Source organism: Orcinus orca, chromosome 20, assembly GCF_937001465.1.
Source record: "Orcinus orca chromosome 20, mOrcOrc1.1, whole genome shotgun sequence".
NCBI classification, from domain to species: domain Eukaryota; kingdom Metazoa; phylum Chordata; class Mammalia; order Artiodactyla; family Delphinidae; genus Orcinus; species Orcinus orca.
In genome coordinates, this window is record NC_064578.1 from 53410761 (window position 1) to 53420231 (window position 9471).

The following is a 9471-nucleotide window of genomic DNA, read 5'->3' on the forward strand; positions in this document are numbered from 1 at the left end:
TGCGTCTCAAAAGCGGCTTCATTAAAATAACACAAGACCCCTTTATCACTCTCATTACTTAGGAAATCCCCAGGTTTTTAGGAGCTCTGTGCCAGAAACAGGGATGAAGACCGAACGTACATATTTCTTATTATAAATCACGATATCACAGGTGTGAAGGCAGTTCAGGGCTTGAGCAGAAAAGGGGCAGGCTCTGATTTACTTTCACCTGATCACTCTACTTGCTGTTCTGAGCCTAGACTCCTCTGCCAGGGCTGTTGCAAATGCCTGGGATGTGAGATGGGGGTGGGCAGGTCAGACCAGGTGGAGTTGGTGAGAAGCAGACCAGAAGCTGAACGCCAGAACCCTTTCAGAAGCAAAGGGTCTGTTGTCCAGGAAGATCTGGAGCTGAGGCACCCGTTATATATACCTTACCACAAATGACCTCCAATCCAGACCTCCCCTATCACTGGTTCTGCATACCAACCTCCTCCCCTAATTCATAAAACTTTGACCAAACCCCACTTGGGGAGACAGATTTGAGCTTTGCCTCCTGTCTCCTTGCTGGTCGACCACGCAGTCAAGCTTCTTCTTTTCTCAAAAGCCGGTACCATCATATTGGCTTCTAGGTGCATCGAGCAGTGAGCACTTTGCTTGGTTACAGTTGCCGACGTGAAGCCACCATTGCCACAGAGGCAAAGACTTCAAGGGATTTTTAAAAAATATTTATTTATTTATTTTGGCTGCTCCAGGTCTCAGTTGCGGTCTGCGGGATCTTAGTTCCCTGACCAGGGATCGAACCTGGGCCCCCTGCATTGGGAGCATGGAGTCTTAACCACTGGACCACCAGGGACGTCCCTAAGGGATTTTTAAAGAGGATTGGGCGCTCTACTGGGAATGTGTGGAGTGAGAAATGCATATTTGACACACAAATGGAGAATCAACAGAAGGTACTCATTCTATGAGTCTGGAGTTTAAGGAAAAGTTCTAGCTGGACACACAAACTTGGCCTGTCACCATGCAGACAGCATTTCAAGTCATGGGCCTAAGAGAGATCAGAGAGGGAGCGAGTTTAATTGGAAAAGATAAGGGAGTTCCCTGATGGCGTAGTGGTTAGGATTCCAGGCTTTCGCTGCTGTGGCCCAGGTTCGGGGAACTGAGATCCCGCAAGCTACACTGCGCGACAAAAAAAAAAAAAAAAAAAAAAAAAGGAAAAGAGATGGGGACCATCTCCAGGGGCTCTATGAGCTGCATATCAGACCCAGCTTCCTGCTGAAAATAGCTAAAATTACAATTTCATTTTAAAATAAATAATCATTGTAACTGTTCTGAAAATCCTCGAAGCGCTGGCAGGAGAGAAGAATTTTCAGTCCGAAATCTAGGAGAGGGTGGAAATCCAGAGAGGGAACCCAAGTCACACATGCCCTGGGGGAATTCTGAACATGAAAAACTTGAATTTGGGGCTTCACGCACCTGAGGATCAAAGTCAGACTAGACGTCAGGGAAGGGAAAAGCTTGGGACTCGCGGTCACACATAGCTTCTGCACACTCTCAGCCTCTGTCTAGGGGGACGGAAACTAGAGCAGGGCCAGCCCTGCAGGTGGGCCTGCACTCCCCACTCCCCCCCCACCCCCGGGGTTACCCAGTCATTAGTGGGGAGGGCAGAAGCATCTCTAGGCTGGAAGGTCAAGACCCTGCCCTTGAGACACTTGGTGACCTGGCATCTGGAACCTGGGACCATTTACTGAAGTGCTTGCACCTGAAGAAATGTCTCACTGAGCAATAAAATACAAAGAAATTACAAGGGACTAAAAATAACTGCATGCATGGGCAAGTGGGGCAAATTATGAACAACAAGATACAAAAAGACCAAAACCCAACTGCCACTTCTGAGGTGTGGGGAGCAAAAGCAGGGTCCTGCGCACGATCCCTGCACCCAGCACCACCAAGGGGGTGGGCGGACCACCTAAGCTACACCTCTGGCCCGACCCGCAGATCTGCCCCTACCCTCACCCCCTTTAAGGGACCAGCTTGCCCCCCTAGAAAGTGAGCAAGGGTACCTTTCTGCAGCACAATAAAGCCCAATACAGCCTTACCTGAATTTCTCATCTGGCCTCTCATCAATTTCTCTTTTTTCTTTTTAACGATTTTTATTTATTTATTTATTTATTTTGGCTGCACTGGGTCTTCGTTGCTGCACGCGGGCTTTCTCTAGTTGCGGCGAGCGGGGGCTACTCTTTGTTGCCGTGCATGGGCTTCTCATTGTGGTGGCTTCTCTTGTTGCGGAGCATGGACTCTAGGCGCACGGGCTTCAGTAGTTGTGGCACGTGGGCTCAGTAGTTGTGGCCTGCAGGCTCAGTAGTTGTGGCGCACGGGCTTAGTTGCTCCGCGGCATGGGGGATCTTCCTGGACTAGGGATCAAATCCATGTCCCCTGCTTGGCAGGCGGATTCTTAACCACTGAGCCACCAGGGAAGTCCCTCATCAATTTCTATTGATTAAAGGGTCTAAGGACCTGGGTCTACAACACCCTGGTATTGCTTCATTCTCTTACCCCATGTTCTGATTCATCTATCAGGAATGGGAGCACAGACACAATCAGTGAGCGGGAAGGAAGCTGCAGCGCATGGACGGAAGGACTAGACGGAAGGATGCTGATTGAACAGAAAAGGAAGTTTCCCCATATCATTGTTACCAAACGCAAGTTCATGTGCCCGATGCACAGTGAAGACAAACAAACCCGAAAGTCAGAGTTTGGAGAAAGGTTTATTCCAGGGCCACGCAGGGCGACGGGTGACTCATGCTTAGAAAAACCTGAACTCCACGAAGGAGCTCAGGAAAGCTTTTTTTTTTTTTTTTTTTTTTTTGCGGTATGCGGGCCTCTCACTGTTGTGGCCTCTCCCGTTGCGGAGCACAGGCTCCAGACGCGCAGGCTCAGCGGCCATGGCTCACGGGCCCAGCCGCTCCGCGGCATGTGGCATCTTCCCAGACCGGGGCATGAACCTGCGTCCCCTGCATTGGCAGGCGGACTCTCAACCACTGCGCCACCAGGGAAGCCCTCAACAAGGCATTTTTAAAGGCCAGGTGAGTGAGGGGTGTCCCAGGGTGTGTGATCAGCTCATGCACAGTTCTCTCATTGGTTGATGGTGACCAATACTTAGGCACCAGAAGGTCTGGGGGCTACACAGCTCCTGATCATCAGGTAGTTAATTTCTTCCATTTGGTGGTGGTCTTCAGCATCCGGAAAAACTCAGGAAATATACATGAGATACTATCCTCAGCGTACTTCAGAGAAGAGCTACAGCAGAGGGTATGGGGGAGGGGTCTTCCCCAGGAAGGCCCCATAGGGTCCTGCTCGGTTGCAACATCTCTGGGGAAGGAAGAGGCTGGACTGGACATCCTCAGAGCTCAATACTTGGCGAGAGCCTGCCTGAGAACAAGGCCAGCAAAGCTACAGGGTTAATGATTCTTTTTTCTTTTTTCTGTTTTTGTCTGCGCTGCCTGGCACGCGGGATCTTAGTTTCCCCTCTCCCCCCACCCCCTCCCACTCCCAGCCTCACATGGAACTTAGATCCCTAACCAGGGATCAAACCCATGCCCCCTTCAGTGGAAGCACGGAGTCTTAACCACTGGACTGCCAGGCAAGTCCCAACAATTTCTTTTTGAAAATGGAGTTTGGTGACACTGACCGAGTCCCGAAACCCTCAGTGCCTGAAGCCAGTATACTTCAGAGCTTTTCAAGCTAAGCGAGTCAACGCTTGGATTTGTTTTGTTTTCTCCATCAGGCCAACTTGAGCTGGAAAGATCTCGCGTGTGCCTAACACAACCTCGCCCCTCACTGTCAGGCGCACACACCCTTACCTACTCTGTCTCAGCCCCTGAAGCTGCCCCAAACCTCCCCGAGAGACTTGCTTTCAATTTCCCGGTTCACAGCCCTTCTGTGGACTCCTGGGAAACACGCTGACCTATGTTCATAGTTTTTAGCAACTCCTTCTCTGATGCCCATTAATATAAAATAACAATGACCAAAACCTGCCGTAGAAATAAACAAAGACCAACGTCTTAGTTCAGGCTGCCATAATGAAATACTGGGGGGCTTAAACAAAAGGAAGCTATTTCTCACAGTCCTGGAGGCTGGAAAGTCCAAGATCAAGGGGCAGGCTGATTCGGTTCCCTGGTGAGGAAGACCCATTTCCTGGCTTGCAGGTGGCCACCCTCTCACTGTGTCCTCCTGCAGCAGGAAGAGAGAGATTGAGAGAGCAAGCACTGTTCATTCTTATGATTATAAGGACACTAATTTCGTCATGGGGGCTCTACCCTCATGGCCTCACTTAATCCTGTTTACCTCCCAAAGGCCCTACCTCCAAATACCATCACTTCGTGGGTTAGGGCTCCAACATACAGATTTGGGTGGGGAAACAAACATTCAGTCCAAAACAACCAACCAAATGAGAACAAGCAGGGGCTACTGAGAGCTTGCTGTTGTAACCGAAAGTGGGGTCCGGCTGCTCGCCCCTCAAAAGCCAATAAAGAGGCGAGGTTGGTGGAAAGGAAAGTTTGCTTTATTTTTGATGCTGGTGGGGAGGACACCTGTCCAAAGGCTGACTCCCTGCCTCTGACAATCAGGGGGTGAGAGCTTTTATATACAGAGGGAGGGGGCTACATGCAGAAACAGCGCTGTCAGCTCGGACAGTCATCTTGAAATTGGTCATCGGTGGTCTGACCAGCATCATCTTAATTGTTTTAGGTAAAGTTAATTTTCAGTTCCAGGGTCGGTTTGTTTCCATTTCTTTGAGGCCAGTTCTCGGAATTGTGGCAGCTTAGGTCATGGCTACAGTCTGGTCATCACGTAGTTCACTTCTGCCACCTGGTGGGGCTTTCAGTATCTATAAGACAGCTCCCAGGATATGGCTCAGAATGTTACCTGTAGCCCTTCAGGAGGAACTAAAGGTCCTTGACTGTGCTTAATGACTAAACTATTATTATTTGGTCTCCTTCGACTGTCTTCCTTTGTTTCTGCATTTTCTCACTTCTCTGAATAAACTTATTATTTGGCTAAAGTTTTTCCACAGACAAAAGGCAGGTGGAGGACATGGCGGGCATAAACCATAGGGTCCTGCCTCATTTCAAGCAAGGGCTACTTACCCAGAGCTTGCTGTGACAAGGGAGTTGGCCACCAGCAAGTATGTTCTGACAGACACTCAAAGGCAGACAGAGGAGTGGGGAAGATTCATAGAGGAGAAAAGAGAAGGCTTCAGGTGTGCTCTGATTGGGGCTGTGGACCTGGGGGGCTGCGTAGAAGTGGCGCATGCTGTGTGATTGGTTGGGGGTACATATCTGGCTTGTTGTGATTGTTTCTAACTTGGGAGCAGGGACAAAAACTAGGCAAGCTGCCATCAGGTTCTGTCCGTCTGGGGCTGATTGATACAGGGGTTGTTGTTTAGCTTCCTGAAAGGTTGCCAGAGATACGGTCTGACTTTCTACAAGTCTGACTTGTTGATAGCAGGCTGGCCTCATGGGCTGGTTTCTGTAGATGATGGGTTGGTTTCCTGGGCTTGGTGCTGCCCATGGTGCGTTAAGGTTCTATTCTGACCTATGGTCTGAGGTCATCCATTGGTATATTCAGACTCTCACAGTGTTGTAGAACAAACTCCACATTCCAGAAGAGCTGCAACATCATCTCAGGGCAAGGACCTACACGCTTATGTTTTCAAAACAAATCAGTTACCTTCTTGAATGTCTAAACAGAAGAGGCAGGACTAATCTGGTGGTTGAGCCAAAGAACAGGCTAAAATTTCTCTGCCTGGGCTTCCCTGGTGGTGCCATGGTGAAGAACCCACCTGCCAATGCAGGGGACACATGTTTGAGCCCTGGTCCGGGAAGATCCCATGTGCTGCAGAGCAACTAAGCCTGTGCGCCACAACTATTGAGCCTGCACTCTAGAGCCTGCAAGACACAACTACTGAGCCTGCGTGCCACAACTACTGAAGCCCGTGCACCTGGAGCCCGTGCTCCACGACAAGAGAAGCCACCACAATAAGCCCACGCACTGCAACGAAGAGTAGCCCCTGCTCACCGCAACTAGAGAAAAGCCTGCACGCAGCAATGAAGACCCAACACAGCCAAAAATAAATAAATAATTTTTTTCTTTTTTTTTTTGCGGTACGCGGGCCTCTCACTGTTGTGGCTTCTCCCGTTGCGGAGCACAGGCTCCAGACGCGCAGGCTCAGCGGCCATGGCTCACGGGCCCAGCCGCTCCGCGGCACGTGGGATCTTCCCGGACCGGGGCACAAACCCGTGTCCCCTGCGTCGGCAGGCGGACTCTCAACCACTGCGCCACCAGGGAAGCCCTAAATAAATAAATTAAAAAAATTTTCTCTGCCTAATTAAATTATGTGAAGCCTAAGATTATGGCTTAGGGAAAAAAGGCTGGGCAGCGTTGGTCTCAGTGGCAATGGATGGTGGGGACAGGAGCTCATCTTCTTTCACGAGAGATGAGGTCCCAGCAGCATGGTGACAGGAGACTCACAGCTGGTATGGGGCTTCATGGCGTGGAGATGGACAGTGGGGATTAATATCCCATTTAAGTTGCTTCATTTTTTGTGGGGTCATTCCCTGCTGCAGTCCCCAAACTTTAAGTATGTTACACATAATCCCATTGGATTCATAGTGCTGGAGAATGCAAGAAAGAAGTTTTTGTTCCCATATTGGGAGAAAGGACATGGCTGCAGATGAAAATTAGGAGAATGACGTCATCCATAGAAATCCTCTCAAATAAGATGCAGGGCTGGCAGTCTTGCATTTCCTGTACTTTTTTGGCATGGGAACTTCAGTTATATTCTCCCTATATTAAAATCCTGGAGGGGGGCTTCCCTGGTGGTGCAGTGGTTGAGAGTCCGCCTGCCGATGCAGGGCACACGGGTTTGTGCCCCGGTCCGGGGAGATCCCACATGCCGCGGAGTGGCTGGGCCCGTGAGCCATGGCCTCTGAGCCTGCACGTCCGGAGCCTGTGCTCCGCAACGGGAGAGGCCACAACAGTGAGAGGCCCGCGTACCGCAAAAAAAAAAAAATAATAATAAATTAAAAATAAATAATAAAATCCTGGAGGGCTGCAAGATTTGGAGGACCTCGTTTCGTACCATGCATGATGTTAAAATCCCTGAGGATATCGATCTGTAATACGACAATTTGGACATAATTGAAGGAGGACAGAAGGAGAACCAAGAACAAAGGCATAAGCACTGTCTGAGGACATGGTATGATGTAGTGAAGTTAAAGAGTGGGGAGGAAATTATGCAGGGCTCCATTTAGCAAGGATGTCAACCGTGGAAAAGATGGCATCCACACTCGAGCAGCAATGACTCCAGGGCTGAGGAAAAAACGGGGCACCTGTGAAGACCTACCTCTGATTTGGCTTCTGGTGAACAGGCAAGGTCTATCTCGTATTTATGTTTCATTTGGCTGAAACAGTTTGGAAACATTTTAACTAAAAAACGTAGAATATTTAAACATTGGGAAATATCTCACCATAACATGAAAGCCTTCTTGAAAAAAACGGAAGGTCTGATATTCTCACAGAGTAGCCATCAGCCGAGGCTGAACAATAAATGATCTCCTTTACTTTGCTATACTCTCCACCATGCACTATTGCATCCCTCCACTGAAGCCAAATCCAGGTACTATTTGTCAGAACACGTGCCCAGTTGTCTTCCTTACACTAGTCTACTTCACTCATTTACCACAGCTGTCTTGTCCACGTAGAGATTTGATCTGGGAGGCCCTGAACCTACCAAACAAAAATCCCACAAGCTGTAAGGTGTCTCTAACTGGATTTAGCCAAGGTCAAGTACTCCTTGAGAAAGGGGAAGAAACCAAAGTTCAAGGGCTCCCCCTGCTGGACTTGAGGAACTTAGCATTTTTAACATATTTCAGAGGTTAAGTTTAGGGAAACCATGTTCCCAACGTGCAGATGTGATAGGCCCAGCCTCCAACAAAAAGATGACACACACACAGAAAGAGAACAAAAATGACATAGCAAGAGGACTTCTGGTTTCAGTCCTAACATTAAAATTGTTTGGAAGTTGTCAATCTCATTCTTACAATGAGAAAAATGTGAACAAACTGGGAATCAATGATTTTTCTCAGACCTATCAGAGAACTGAGATCACAGAGCAAGCCACCATCCTGAAATCTAGAGAGACTGGAAAATTCAGAAAGTTACAACTGAGATCTTTCTCTTCACTTTCTGCTCAGCTTTGCTGTGAACCTAAAACTGCTCTAAAAAACTGTCTATTATAACAACACCACTACTACAGTCTAAAGAGACAAACCAAGCAACAGAACAAGACTCTGAAATGACCCAGATGTTGAAATTATCACACAGGGGATTTAAAATAGCCATCATTACTATGTTAAAAGTTCTAAAAGAAAAAAAAATAGACAACATGCAAAAACAGATGGTAAGGCAGCAGAGAGATGGAAGCTCTAAGATAGAATCAAAATGAAATGCTAGGAATCAAAAACACCATTAACAGAAATGAAGAATTCCTGGTCTGTCTGACTGACAGCAAACTAACGCGTCCCCTGCAACACTGAGATGTGGGTGCAGGAGAGAAAATCTCTCAGCTCCTCGGGTCCTGGCTTGGGGAAGTATTGACTTTTTAAAAATATTGAATATTCTAATTCATGAGCACGCTATATCTCTTATTTAGGGTTTCTTTAATTTCTCTCAGCAACATTTTCCAGTCTTCAGAGTAACAGCCTTGAAACTATTTGTTAGTTTTACTTTTAGGTATGTTGTGGATTTTCATTCTTTTTCAAAAGATATTGTATTTTTAATTTAATTTTCTGCTGTTGCTAATATGGATATAGAAGTTATTTCTGTGTATTGATTTTGGTTACAGTTACTCTGCTAAATTACCTACTAATTCCAATAGTTCGCTCGTATATTTTGTTTGTTTGTTTTGGTTTTTGGCCACGGCACGCAGCTTGAGGGATCTTCGTTCCCCGACCAGGGACTGAACCCGGGCCCATGGCAGTGAAAGCTCAGAGTGCTAACCACTGGACAGCCAGGGAGTTCCCTCACTTGCATACTTCGTGTTTTCTCTGTACACTGTCTTGCCATTGGAAACAATGATGTCTTGCTTCTCTCTTTCCAATCGCTATGCCTTTTATTCCTTTTCCTGTTTCACTGCACCCTCTAGTAATTTCATTACAATGTTGAATAAAAGTGGTTGGAATAGACATCCTTGTCTTTTTCTTGACCTTAGAGTAAAAGTGTTCAGTATTTCACTATTTAATATAACTGAAAGCCCATGTTACATAAGTACAGTGAATCCAGGGCTACTCACCAAAAAAAATTCTAGATCGTAGTTTGTATTTACTTTACATACACGTTTTAAAAACTGTTTTAATTCATCAGTCACAGTTTAACACTTGGAGATATCTCGCAACAGTCTGAATGGCTAACGTCTCTTGAAAAATTGAAATATCT

At 47.3% G+C, this 9471-nt stretch overlaps 1 non-coding gene across 1 annotated transcript; it reads right to left on the reverse strand.

Annotated features, from left to right (window-relative positions):
- Positions 1 to 759: 759 nt before the first annotated feature.
- On the reverse strand, positions 760 to 832 carry TRNAW-CCA (transfer RNA tryptophan (anticodon CCA)). Its single transcript has one exon. It is a non-coding gene; the product is annotated as a tRNA-Trp (tRNA).
- Positions 833 to 9471: the final 8639 nt, after the last annotated feature.